This window comes from Lethenteron reissneri, chromosome 41 (assembly GCF_015708825.2).
Source record: "Lethenteron reissneri isolate LAM-NWPU_2019-01 chromosome 41, ASM1570882v1, whole genome shotgun sequence".
In the NCBI taxonomy this organism is placed as follows: Eukaryota; Metazoa; Chordata; class Hyperoartia; order Petromyzontiformes; family Petromyzontidae; genus Lethenteron; species Lethenteron reissneri.
The window spans coordinates 12,113,567-12,126,207 of NC_083819.1; the positions used below are offsets into that span (position 1 = coordinate 12,113,567).

Genomic DNA, 12,641 nt, shown 5'->3' on the forward strand with positions numbered 1-12,641 from the left:
GCTAGACCGAGACGCGATCCGTACGCGGCAATTTGTTATCCGCCCAAGCCAAGAGTCTGGGCAACCTGGCATCTTGTGTCATGTAGTATTCCACACGCTGGCCACATCGAAATCACAAGGCCCAGGATGCCCACCATCACCACGATGCCGCGTGTCTTCGACGGCCTTCGTCAGCGGTGCGGAGCATCACCTCGCGTCTTACGAGTCCCACGTTCCAATTCGAACATTTCCAACGAGTGTTTGCAATGTATCTTTAATTTATATTAATGGGAATAACATTGACATTCGTGAAAAAAAGCTTTGTGATTAACTGAAACCTTAAGAACTCTGTACTCCGATGTCTTTGAAGTACGCTATGCTACCATGGGCGTCGGGTGAATACACTTCGGTAATTACAAGTCATAACAAAATGCATGACTTTGGTACAAGTCTTAAAGTAACTCTTGCCGCTTTGAAGTTCAAATTGGCGAGTTGTGTGTTCTAAGTGTGCTTCTCCAAGCGTGTTCTGCGTGCAAGCCAAACTCTGTTCAAATAATAAAAATAAAACATAATAAAACAATTCTCACGACGTTTCGGCCACAACGCAAGCAGCCGTCCTCAGGTGAAAACCAGGTCCGTCGAGGCGACAGAGTCTCATTCAGACTCTGTCGCCTCGACGGACCTGGTTTTCACCTGAGGACGGCTGCTTGCGTTGTGGCCGAAACGTCGTGAGAATTGTTTTATTATGTTTTATTTTTATTATTTTATTACTTCCCTTCTACGTGACTTTACCGAAAGAACCAAGAAGATGAATCCCTGCAGTCACGAAAGCTTTAAATCGAAATTCTGTTCAAATAGTCGTGCGCACGTATCCTCTAAAGCCGCCTCCTTGAACAGCAATCAAGTTAATGTGCCTCAACAACTGGCTGAGGATGTCCACATCTCCGTCCATGCGCACGCGTCCTGTCACGGCTCGCGTACACGAGTGTAGCAGCACTCGTCGGGAGCGAGTGTTTGTCAGCCAGCGTGTTTGAGGAAATTGTTTCAGCGGCTATTGGTTTTAAAACAAAGCAGCCAACTCCCTGAAGGAATGCCGTGCGGCCGATGGGATGTAAAAAAAAAATGCGGTGAGACAAATATGGCAAGGAGGCGTATGTCTGTGAAGTGACTGACTTGATAATCTCCACAACGATGCAACTCGTCATCTTGTGGTTGATACCACGTAGCTCAATTAGGAATAAGGACAACCGAGGTGACAAAGACCCCCCCGTGTCCCCTTAACGTTGAGTCAAGTGCCGTTAGCGAGTAACTATGAAGGCCAGCACGACGCACGAGGGGGTGGGTGGACAGCACCACGCCCGGCCGCCTTTGTCTCCCCAGTGGCGATATTTACACATAGCACCAGATACTCATTTGATGCCGAGTCGATCTAGGGGAGGCCCAGGACCGGTTCAGATAATCGTCACCGGTGTTGGCCGTGAGCGGGAATCAAATTCGGGCCGCCGGGTTCGTAGCGCAGCGTAGCGCTAACCGCTAAACTACCACTTCCCACACACACACACTTCTACACACACACACTTCTACCCACACACACTTCTACCCACACACACTTCTACACACACACACTTCTACCCACACACACTTCTACACACACACACACACACTTCTACACACACACACTTCTACCCACAAACACTTCTACACACACACACTTCTACCCACACACACATCTACACACACACACTTCTACCCACACACACTTCTACCCAAACACACTTCTACACACACACACTTCTACACACTCACTTCTACCCACACACACTTCTACACACACACACTTTTACCCACACACACTTCTACCCACACACACTTCTACCCACACACACTTCTACCCACACACACTTCTACCCACACACACTTCTACACACACACACACACACTTCTACACACACACACACACACTTCTACACACACACACTTCTACACACACACACTTCTACACACTCACTTCTACCCACACACACTTCTACACACACACACACTTCTACACACTCACTTCTACCCACACACACTTCTACACACACACACTTCTACCCACACACACTTCTACCCACACACACTTCTACCACACTCACTTCTACCCACACACACTTCTACACACACACACTTCTACACACTCACTTCTACCCACACACACTTCTACACACACACTTCTACCCACACACACTTTTACCCACACACACTTCTACCCACACACACTTCTACACACACACACTTCTACACACACACACACTTCTACACACACACACTTCTACACACACACTTCTACACACACACACACTTCTACACACACACACACTTCTACACACACACACTTCTACACACACACACACACTTCTACACACACACACACTTCTACACACACACACACACTTCTACACACACACACACACACTTCTACACACACACACACTTCTACACACCACACACACTTCTACCACACACACACACTTCTACACACACACACACACTTCTACACACACACACACACTTCTACACACACACACACACACTTCTACACACACACACACACTTCTACACACACACACTTCTACACACACACACTTCTACACACACACACACTTCTACACACACACACACACACTTCTACACACACACACACACACTTCTACACACACACACACACTTCTACACACACACACACACACTTCTACACACACACCTTCTACACACAACACACATTTCTACACACACACACACTTCTACACACACACACACACACTTCTACACACACACACCACACTTCTACACCACACACACACACTTCTACACACACACACACACTTCTACACACACACCACACTTCTACACACACACACACACACTTCTACACACACACACACTTCTACACACACACACACTTCTACACACACACACACACTTCTACCACACACACACTTCTACACACACACACTTCTACCACACACACACTTCTACACACACACACACACTTCTACCCACACACACTTCTACACACACACACCTTCTACCACACACTTCTACCCACACACACTTCTACCCACACACACTTCTACCCACACACACTTCTACACACACACACACTTCTACACACACACACTTCTACACACACACACACACACTTCTACACACACACACACACACTTCTACACACACACACTTCTACACACACACACACTTCTACACACACACACTTCTACACACACACACACACTTCTACACACTCACTTCTACACACACACACACACTTCTACACACACACACACACTTCTACACACACACACACACTTCTACACACACACACACACTTCTACACACACACACACTTCTACACACACACACACTCGCGTGCGTGTGCCGGTTTCCCCGCACGGGTTTCCACAGGCTGTGCCTGTTGTTTGGGCGCACACACCGAGCACGCTGGCACGCCTGGTCACGATTGGTCTCATGACGGGCGGGGGGGTTGCTGCGTGAGACAAGCGGGGACCAAACGACTCCCGCGACCCACCGCCTCAGTTGGCATCAAGTAAAACGCCACGCACGCGCCGTGGATTAACGGCACCGCGCGCCGACAGAGATTATGTTTCGCATGTAGGATAACATGTAGAGCACACCGCAAATCTATTAAGCTACGTGGCATCAAAGGTCATAAATGCTTCGTGTTTAAATGTTGGATTACGATTAATATTCAGTCGATTTGTCATATTCAATAAAAATACAAGACACGGTGACCTTAATCCCAAAACCCATACAGAAATGTGGCGTAATATATTCCCGTATGCCGATCTTGCAAAATTACCTCTTACGGGTAGAACAGCTTTAAATTCAGACGCTTTAACCTTTGAAAAAGCGTGTAATGTGATTGCATAATAATTTTTTGGATAATTTATGGGACAGAGCGCACATTTCCAGTGTGCAGCATTCTGCATGAACACTTACTGGGGACTGTATTACTAAAGCGCTGCAAAAAGGGGGGGGCGGTGCACGGTGCACGGTGGACAGTGCTTTGGTGCTGCCGGTGAGCGCGACGCCACAGCCACGCGACCCTCGTGATGACCCCAACACCCCGCGTGGCAGCTACGAGCGTGAGGCACCGAGTTGGGGCCACGCGAACCGCTGCTGTGTTTATTAGCGGATGTCGTTGATTAGCGGGTGTTTGACGAGGCGCGATCTTCATTAGAGAAATTTACGCCGTATAAGTGAGCGCGGGCGAGTTCATGTGCTTGCGTGTATATGGTGGGGAGTGCCAAGTGTAGAGGTTAGCGTGCTACGCTACAAACCCGTGGGCCGAGTTCGATTCCCGCTCACGGCCAAAGCCGGTGACAATTATCTGGACCGGTCCTGGGCGGTGTGTAAACATCGCTACTGGGGAGACAAAGGAGGCCGGGCGTGGTGCTGGCCACCGACCCCCTCGTGTGCCGTGCAGGCCTTCATAGGTGCTCGCTTACAGCACTTGCGCCAACCAACGAAACCTCTCCGCAATGACGAGTCGACAATAACCGGGCCAGGTGGCGCGGCGGTGGTCGCAAGTGGCTTGCGATCGAAAGGTCGCAAGTTCAATTCTAGTTTGGCGGTTGGCTCGGCCATCATCGCTCCAGGGTCGATCAAATGAGTGTCACTTAAGCGCCTTGAGATGATTTTATAAAAAGGCCCGTTATGAGCTGTAATCATCATCATCATTATTGGTCTTCTTATGGATATGCCTGCCCGTGCCATAGGAACGTGGAATTTCCATCACTGGCTCAGGCCTGTAAACTAGAAACGAGCACCGCCTCAATATTCATTTCAGCAGAAAATCACTTTTGACTTTTAATCTACAACATGAACAATGATGGCTACAGGAGTGGTTTATTGTGAATGGAGGGCATTCTGTCCTTGTAGGAAATCCATCTAAGCATGCAACGAGAAATCTACACACTCCAACGTCTCTTGGAGTGGAGTCATCCGAATGAGACATCGTCAATAATCCTGCAGAGGCGTTCCCCCATTTGTGGCGATGACACCGCGACGGCAAGCAGCTCATCAGCTGTGCCACCCGCGGCGTCCGTGCGCAAGGCGCGCTCGGCCACCTCCCCCGGGCTCGGGATAGGCGGGCAGAGGGGGGGGCAAGCAGGGCGAGCGCCGCAGCTCACACGGCATGGCACCGCTACAACGGGGGGAGCGTGGGCTCCAAGAGTAAAACTTCACCATCACGGCACGCAGTGTACACACAGGGTGTACACGCACAACACTCACACGGTACGACTCGCGCAGGCATTGTATGTAGAGCAGGGTAAAATATTGGTGGGTAAAGCAGAGTGGAGGGGAGACGGACATTGTTATTGCTGCCACGCAGCCCGGTGCTCGTGCGTTTGCCGCTTGCGTTGCGAAGGCTCGCGGTCCGAATCTGGCAGCCGACCCCGTCATGGATGCGGTTGCGCATCAACTGTAAGATACTACGTACGAGCCGTCTGCTTCCAACTGGACGTTACAGATGCCGGGCATCGCGGCCCAAATTTGCCAAATTCGAAAAATGGCCCGCAAATGACTCAATTGGGATGACGCGTAAATCGCCCCGTGTTGCAAAACTTCCGCAGAGGCCTGCGTGCAACACAGCCCTTGTGGTGGTAGCCTTGCGCCATAACAACGGCGCCAACAGTGAACCTACTAAATTATGCTCTCCATGAAATAACAGAAAAGTTCTGGGACCTGTGGATTCTGTGACTCGTGTAAGCAGGGCAACGGAGGAGACCGCATGCGACTCCTGTACATACCCGCGACACCACGGGGAACAGCACAGCCGGGCGGCTTGAAAAGGAATCCCCTCGACACGAACCTGCGGTGCAACACAAAAACAAAGACTATGATCCTCCATTAAAGGCCTTAACGGACTGTTGAGAGTAAGTTCCATTTCTAAGTCCAGGGGGAGGGGTCCCTCCCGATGTACGTCGCCTCGATATATAGACATTGTTTATAGACGTTGTTTATCGACGTTGTTTCGCACTCACGTCGCTGACTTTTTGAGGAACCCAACGTAAAATGTCCCCCGCACTCACACGTCGTTACGGCGTTTTCGACTCGGTTCAGCCGGACTGTGCAACTCCTCTTTGTCGCATGCGCCGCCACCTTCTCAGTCCCATCGTGTCCTCTCTCACATGCTGCGTAGCGAGTGCTCATTGTAATCGGCTTGTCGACGTCATCGCAGAAAATCGTCGCAACCCTTCAACAATGAGTAGCAAGCGTCGTGCTTAGTGACGGTGCAGGTGGTGAGCGTAAGAAAAAGCGCGGTAGTATCACGCTCCATGTTAAAATGAAAGTGAGAAAGTGAAGGAGAGAACGTGAACGCGCGGCTGATATTGGGCGCAATTTGAGTGTGCGTATGACAGTGAAGAACGCTGATGAATTGTAAATTAAAGCCAAGCGTGCTTTCAAGCACGAAGTGTGGTCACGGAAAAAGTGGAACGATTTCCTGGCCTTTACGGATCGAGGATCTGCACAAGAAGAACACGCCGATCAGCTTAGCATCTCATTCAGGAGAAGGCCCTAAGCCTGAAAATCGAGTTGGGAGAGGAAGGAGGCAGCGAAAGAGAAACCATTCAAGGTCGCGCGTTGACGGTTCTACAGATTTCAGGCACGATAAAGTTTAAAGAACGTAAACATAAGAGGAAAGTCGGCCAGTGCTGAAGTAGACGCTGCAGAAACGTTTCCAGACAGGTGTTTAATCCCCTTCCCAACACCTCCAAAGCAAGCACAACTCATCCACTCCGCAAGATAAGATCGTAAAAATGATAGGCTAAGGTAAAATATTTTTTAAATGCCGCTTGAGCTTGCGCTTTTTACACTAAAATGGTTTTCTTTTTCATTCATAGCTTGGAAATGTCACAAATACGTGTCGCATTAAAAAAAGGAAAACTTTTAAAGTGTACAGGGATTCTTCTAAATACTCATAAAAATTGTTTTCAGTGGAATGTTTGATAGGTATAAATGCTGTTTAAAGGTTCTTGAACCTGGTTATAAACGTTTACATTGTGTTGTACATTATAGTGCAGGTTTTCTGTACATGTACAATAATATTGTGGTTGCGAGGTATGAAACACAACATTCCCTAAGTTATGGTCCCTATCCCTACCCCTACCTAATTCCATTGTTTCTTATGGGAGACACTGCCCCGCTTTGCGTCGCAGGGGCAGTGTTTCCCATCATTCTTATGGGAGGAAAATCCCGCGTTATTTATCGCTTCGTTATAAGTCACAACTTCCAGGTCCCTAACCCCGACGTATATCGGCGGACTCCCCTGTACCTACAAAGGCAAACACGGCGCACAGAGAGGTTGCACGACCAGCACCGGCCACTCTGTCTCCCTTTTAAGGCTGAGTCGACCAACAGGAGGTCGAGGGCCGGCTCGGAAACTTGTTACTGGCCGTGCAACTTGGGTCGCACGCTAACCGCTGTGCCACTGCTGCCCAGACGACAACAAACAACAACATTCACATGACAGCATTCACGGGCATTCCAGATGTTGCGCTGCAGGCACCGTAGACGTACAGCACGCTCCAAATGCCCACCGAGATACTGGTTTCACACCACACAATCTTACCCTGGTGCACACCGAGGGGTAGCTGGCAAGGGTGTGCCGCTGACTTCGTACGTATGTTGAATTTCTTTCGCACCGCACGTAGCCAACCGTGCGAATCGGAGGTGCGAGAAACGGACAAACTAAACAATCCTAAAAAAATATATTTTCAATAGCTCCATTGGCTTCCTAATATTGGAAGAGCGCAGCACTAAGCGTGCGATGCGGTGATAGTCTTTGTTCGATGGCGATAGCCAAAACAAAAATAATAAATAACATGACCGCGATATCCGGCTTTGTGCAGAGGCCACGTAACACCGCTGCCACTGGGCTCACGCCAACACACACGCGCACACACACACACACGCGCGCACGCGTCACCGAGAACAGGACGCTAGCTACCTGTTGTATAAATAACAGGAGGCGGGCGACGTGGCCATTTAGCGCCTGGGTGGCCAGGGTCACAGGGAAGGGATCTCTCTGGGTCGCTGGCTGCACAGAGAAAGCACGGCCTACAGTGACTGGCGGACACGTATTTGTGACATTTCCAAGCGATAAATGAAAAAGAAAACCACTTTAGTGTAAAAAGAACAATCTTATGCCTTTTGGCGTCCTCTGGTCTAACACCGTTTAAGATGAGGCTAAAAGAAAAACTATCTCTGGTGTGGACCAATCAGTTTCAAGGACAATGCATATATTATCAGAGTGTCTTTTGTTTGCATTCTGACCACAAGTATTGTGGTTAATGCAGACATGATTCCTTGTAAAAAAAGGTTTCAGTTTTGTTGCGAGAAAAAAGGGGAAACAGCTATTCTATTTAAAAAATATTTGACCCAATAATTTTTTTCATAATATAGTTTTTTGGGTTAGATCGACTAAATATAATGTGTCGTTAAACCCGCCACCACCCGACACAGCCAATTAGTAAGGTTTGTCACGTAAACAGAACATACCGATTAGTTACTTCAGCACACCGGCGTGTTTGGAGAGTGTACAATTCGAGTACTGCGACGTTTCACCGGGAATTAAAATGAGCCTCATTGGTCGCGAGAGCCTACGTGTTAAACAAACGCACTTTTTTGCTCACCGCACAATGGGAAATACACAAAACAAACGTCGCAATTGTAGTCTTCAAAACTGCGAGTTGATCTTATTCACACAATAAATGTCCATGAATATAGGACTCTTCCGTAGTCTACTCGGACAGCGTAACATTCTCTTCCATCGCCGAGAGATCTTGCCGACTCGTGACTATCTAGGGCAGACGGGTGGTGGAGCGACGGTGATGCACAACGCCTCACAGGACGAGCAGAGTTAGATTCCCGACTCTGAGTTCTGGGTTCTCTGGTCCCCTTCCACAGCTAAACACACACAGACGGGAGCTGGGAATTCTCAATTTCTCAATTGGGATTCCACGGAACAAACATTGCCCCCTCCTGCAATAACGTGGCACAACCCTCCTGAACAAGTTTTCACACTCAGTGAGGCTTAACTCAAGGTGAAAATAATATTATGAAGTTCCTCCAGAACTAGATAACCAAGTCGTCCTACTCATAGCAAGAGCAGTGAGACAGTGGATTTACAAAGGCTGAAGATGAATCATTGCTCATTAGAAGTCGAGCAAAACAATTTTCACTCAAATCCATGGCCAAAAAAATTCACAGCCTTCTAGGAGTGCACAATTCAGCAGTATTGGTTCAAGACAAGCAAACTCTGGACCAGCTTCAACATTCGGTGTCTCAACTGCAAGTCAGGCTTGCTTGAATCAAGGCTGATTAACTGCCAAATGTTTATAGGCAAAGACTCTGTCTGTAAGATAGGGGTCCTAGTTATCAGGACCCATATCCAACCAGGCAGACGTGTGCTAAGCGAAGAGAAGATTCCTGCAGCAAACTCATAAAAAAAACCCCACACACAGTAGCAGCATCCCTTGTGGCATTACACACACACATCTCAAACTCCAGCATGACAGCAGCACTCGGTACAAATTCTAACTCCACCCACTTTTGTTACAAACTCAACGCAATTCGAGACTGGATCCTCTGCCTTCACACGACGGGCAAAGGGCAGTGTGGACCCGCGACTGGGTCGGCGCTTGTGCCGCGCAGAACATGACCAGCCACGTGGGGGGACAAATTGACAAATTGCCTCCATCGCTGCCGCTGTGGAACCTTCGAGCCCGCCAGTGGCTAATCCACCACCCAGTTTACTACTAATTTTTATTTTACCAGGTAAGGACCACTGAGTTGTCTAGCACTCTTCAGAAGCGACCTGGCCACAAATGATAGCTAAGCAAAGTGGCTTATCGTGTGGAAATTTACAGCAACCAAATGCTCTTGAACGCAAGTTGATTCTAAATTTGGACGGAAAACTGGAGGACACAGAGAAATATCCACGTGACCACGGGAAAAGAGAACGCAAACTCCAAATATACCGCAGGTTTCGATTTAAAGCTTTCGTGACTGCAGGGATTCATCTTCTTGGTTCTTTCGGTGAAGTCACGTAGAAGGGAAGTAATAAAATAATAAAAATAAAACATAATAAAATCAAATAATTCTCACGACGTTTCGGCTACAACGCAAGCAGCCGTCTTCAGGTGAAGAATGAGACACTGCCAAGCTAGGAGCTTATATATAAGCTGAGTTGGAGGTGGAAGAAGAAGAGAGCCTTAACAAAATAATGTGCATATCAAGAGGAATTTAGCATATTCATGGGAAATGCGTAGGAGGTGGGCGGGGGGGTTTCAAAATCATATTATGCCCATGCATTATGCAGGATCAGCAGCACCAAAGGGAAGGGGGGGGTAGCATTAACAAAGGGAGGGCATGTTAATAGTATGTAGAAGCAATGAAACATGTGAATGGGAAAACGGTGGCAGGAGATCCGCAGCGGAGCAAATAATGCATTCCCTGTGGAGAACACAAGATACACAGTTAATGCCAGTGAGTGGACTGCGGTCTGAAAGTCACCATAAACGTGAACAACAATCAGTTAAGATCCGAAGTGGTTTATTACGTCCTTCCAATGATTGCTGAGGCAGAATCCATCTTCTCGGTTGAAATTGTCTCTGTGTTTGTATATGTGGATCGCCTCATGAACGAATCTCTCATGGTAGCCAGATGGCTTGCAGAGAACCTCTGTCTTGGAGAAGTCAATGTCATGTGAACCCACTGAATTGTAACAGTGATCTGCCACGGCTGAGGTGTTTGTCCTACCGTGTTTCAGGTCAGCTTATGTTCACGGATGCGGTCCGAGACATGTCGTTTGGTTTCTCCAATGTAACTGCTACCACAGAGGCAACTTAGTTTGTAGACGCCAGGGTACTGTATGTCTGGAACCACGTCTTTTACAAACGGAACCAGATCACGGATTTTATGTACTGTGTTGAATCGTACCTGAGTCTTGTGTTTAATCAGGATTTTGGAGATCTTTTTTGTGACCCCAGCAATGTAGGGTAAGGTGATGGTTTTGAAAGGCTCCTCAGCAGGATCCTTCTTGACGGTTGGAGTGATGGCCTTGCGGATTGTGTAGTCGGAGTAACCATTAGCCTTAAGATTTTATTATGTTTTATTTTTATTATTTGATACCGCAGGTGTCAGGGTCGGGATCGAACCCACGACCTCCTGTATACCAGGTAAGGTAGTTAGCATCTCGCCAACCGTGGGAAGCCTGGTGAAGCCGACCCGAAGGGAACGTGGAACGCGGCGCCCGTATCGCGTGTGTGACGGTGACGATGACAGCCTCGCCCAGCTGAAGGGACGAGGAGAATCTTGGGGGAGGGGGGGTACTCACGCCAGCGTCCAGCGAGGGCCACCGCGAGCGGGGACAGTTTGTTTGCACGATCCCCACTAACCCCGTTTTGCCGCGACGGAGAGAGATCATGCCGGTTAATTAATCTATATATGGTGCATGTAATCCTTGACCCCGCACCACTCACCCACCCCCCCCACCCTGTTCAACGGAGAGGCCAATAATCCTAATTATTTTGAGAAATCCCACTTGCCTTACGCGTGGCTAACAAATCTGCCCGCGCTTCCCGCCAAGACAAATATTTGAATGCGAAATACCCTCGGCATGGACGTAAAATGCACGATCGCCGCGAAGAGCCGGGTGGTGGCCACGGACTTCGTTTGCCGCATGCCGATCGCCGATTCGCCGCGGGTGGCGTTGCTTGATCGTGCTGCACACACCACCCTGCATTTGTATTATTATTATTAATACTACTACGCTTGATTATCCGGAAAATCCCGAGTCTCAACTCTTTTTCAGGATGGTCCTGCCAGATTTTCACCGTAGGGAGGGGGGAGAAATTTCCAGGTGATTTTGCAGCATTGGAATGCTTGGCCAATGCCAGTAACATTGCACAGGGACTCCTCTACTTAGCAACACGCTCGGCTCCAGAGGTCGGTTCATAAGTCGATTTGTTCATAAATCCATCTTTACTCCTATCGATTGCAAACACGTTGTACAGCATGTACACTAAACACGGGGAATGGCTTTAAAAGTTGTATAATCTACTGGAGATGTAGATGCCACTGGTTCTTCACTTTCTGCAGATGTAGATGCCACTGGTTCTTCACGTTCTGCAGATGTAGATTCCACTGGTTCTTCGCGTTCCTGCAGATGTAGATGCCACTGGTTCTTCACCTTCTGCAGATTTAGATGCCACCACCGCCATCTATTGCGCGGTGGTTGAACTTCGACTCTCGTTCCGAACAGGCAACTGGACAAGCGGACAGGTTTGTTCGTATCTCTGAAAGTTTGCAAGTAGAGGATTCCCTGCATGTATGTTTTTTTAAGCTATGGAAGAAAACTGGAGAGCCCAGAAAAAAAAACCCCATGCAGAACAGGGGAAGAGAGAGAAACATACAAACTCCACACGCAGAAAGGGGCCCGAGTTGGGGATGGAACTCAGGAGCTTTTTTCTGTGAGGCACGAGTGTTTGTCACTGCGTCGCCACCCTGCACAATACAAAAAAGGGAATGCACCACACACAACACAACAGCTGGAAAAACAGCTGCCATTCCAGATTCGGTAACGTTACCACAGC

The 12,641-nt window shown here is 48.5% G+C and overlaps 1 protein-coding gene across 13 annotated transcripts in view; it reads right to left on the reverse strand.

The window, feature by feature from the left end:
* Positions 1 to 12,641, reverse strand: part of FUT8 (fucosyltransferase 8) — a 377,522-nt gene that overhangs the window by 251,596 nt on the left and 113,285 nt on the right. For 9 of the 13 annotated variants that reach the window (XM_061568642.1, XM_061568633.1, XM_061568636.1 and 6 more), the window contains one exon: positions 5,793 to 5,854. The exons of 3 other annotated variants lie outside the window; for them this stretch is intronic. The gene's annotated coding sequence lies outside the window, so the exon portion shown is untranslated. Of the gene's footprint in view, positions 1 to 5,792; positions 5,855 to 7,615; positions 7,666 to 12,641 lie in introns of those variants that run through there. One more of the 13 variants, XM_061568645.1, reaches the window with a different exon arrangement.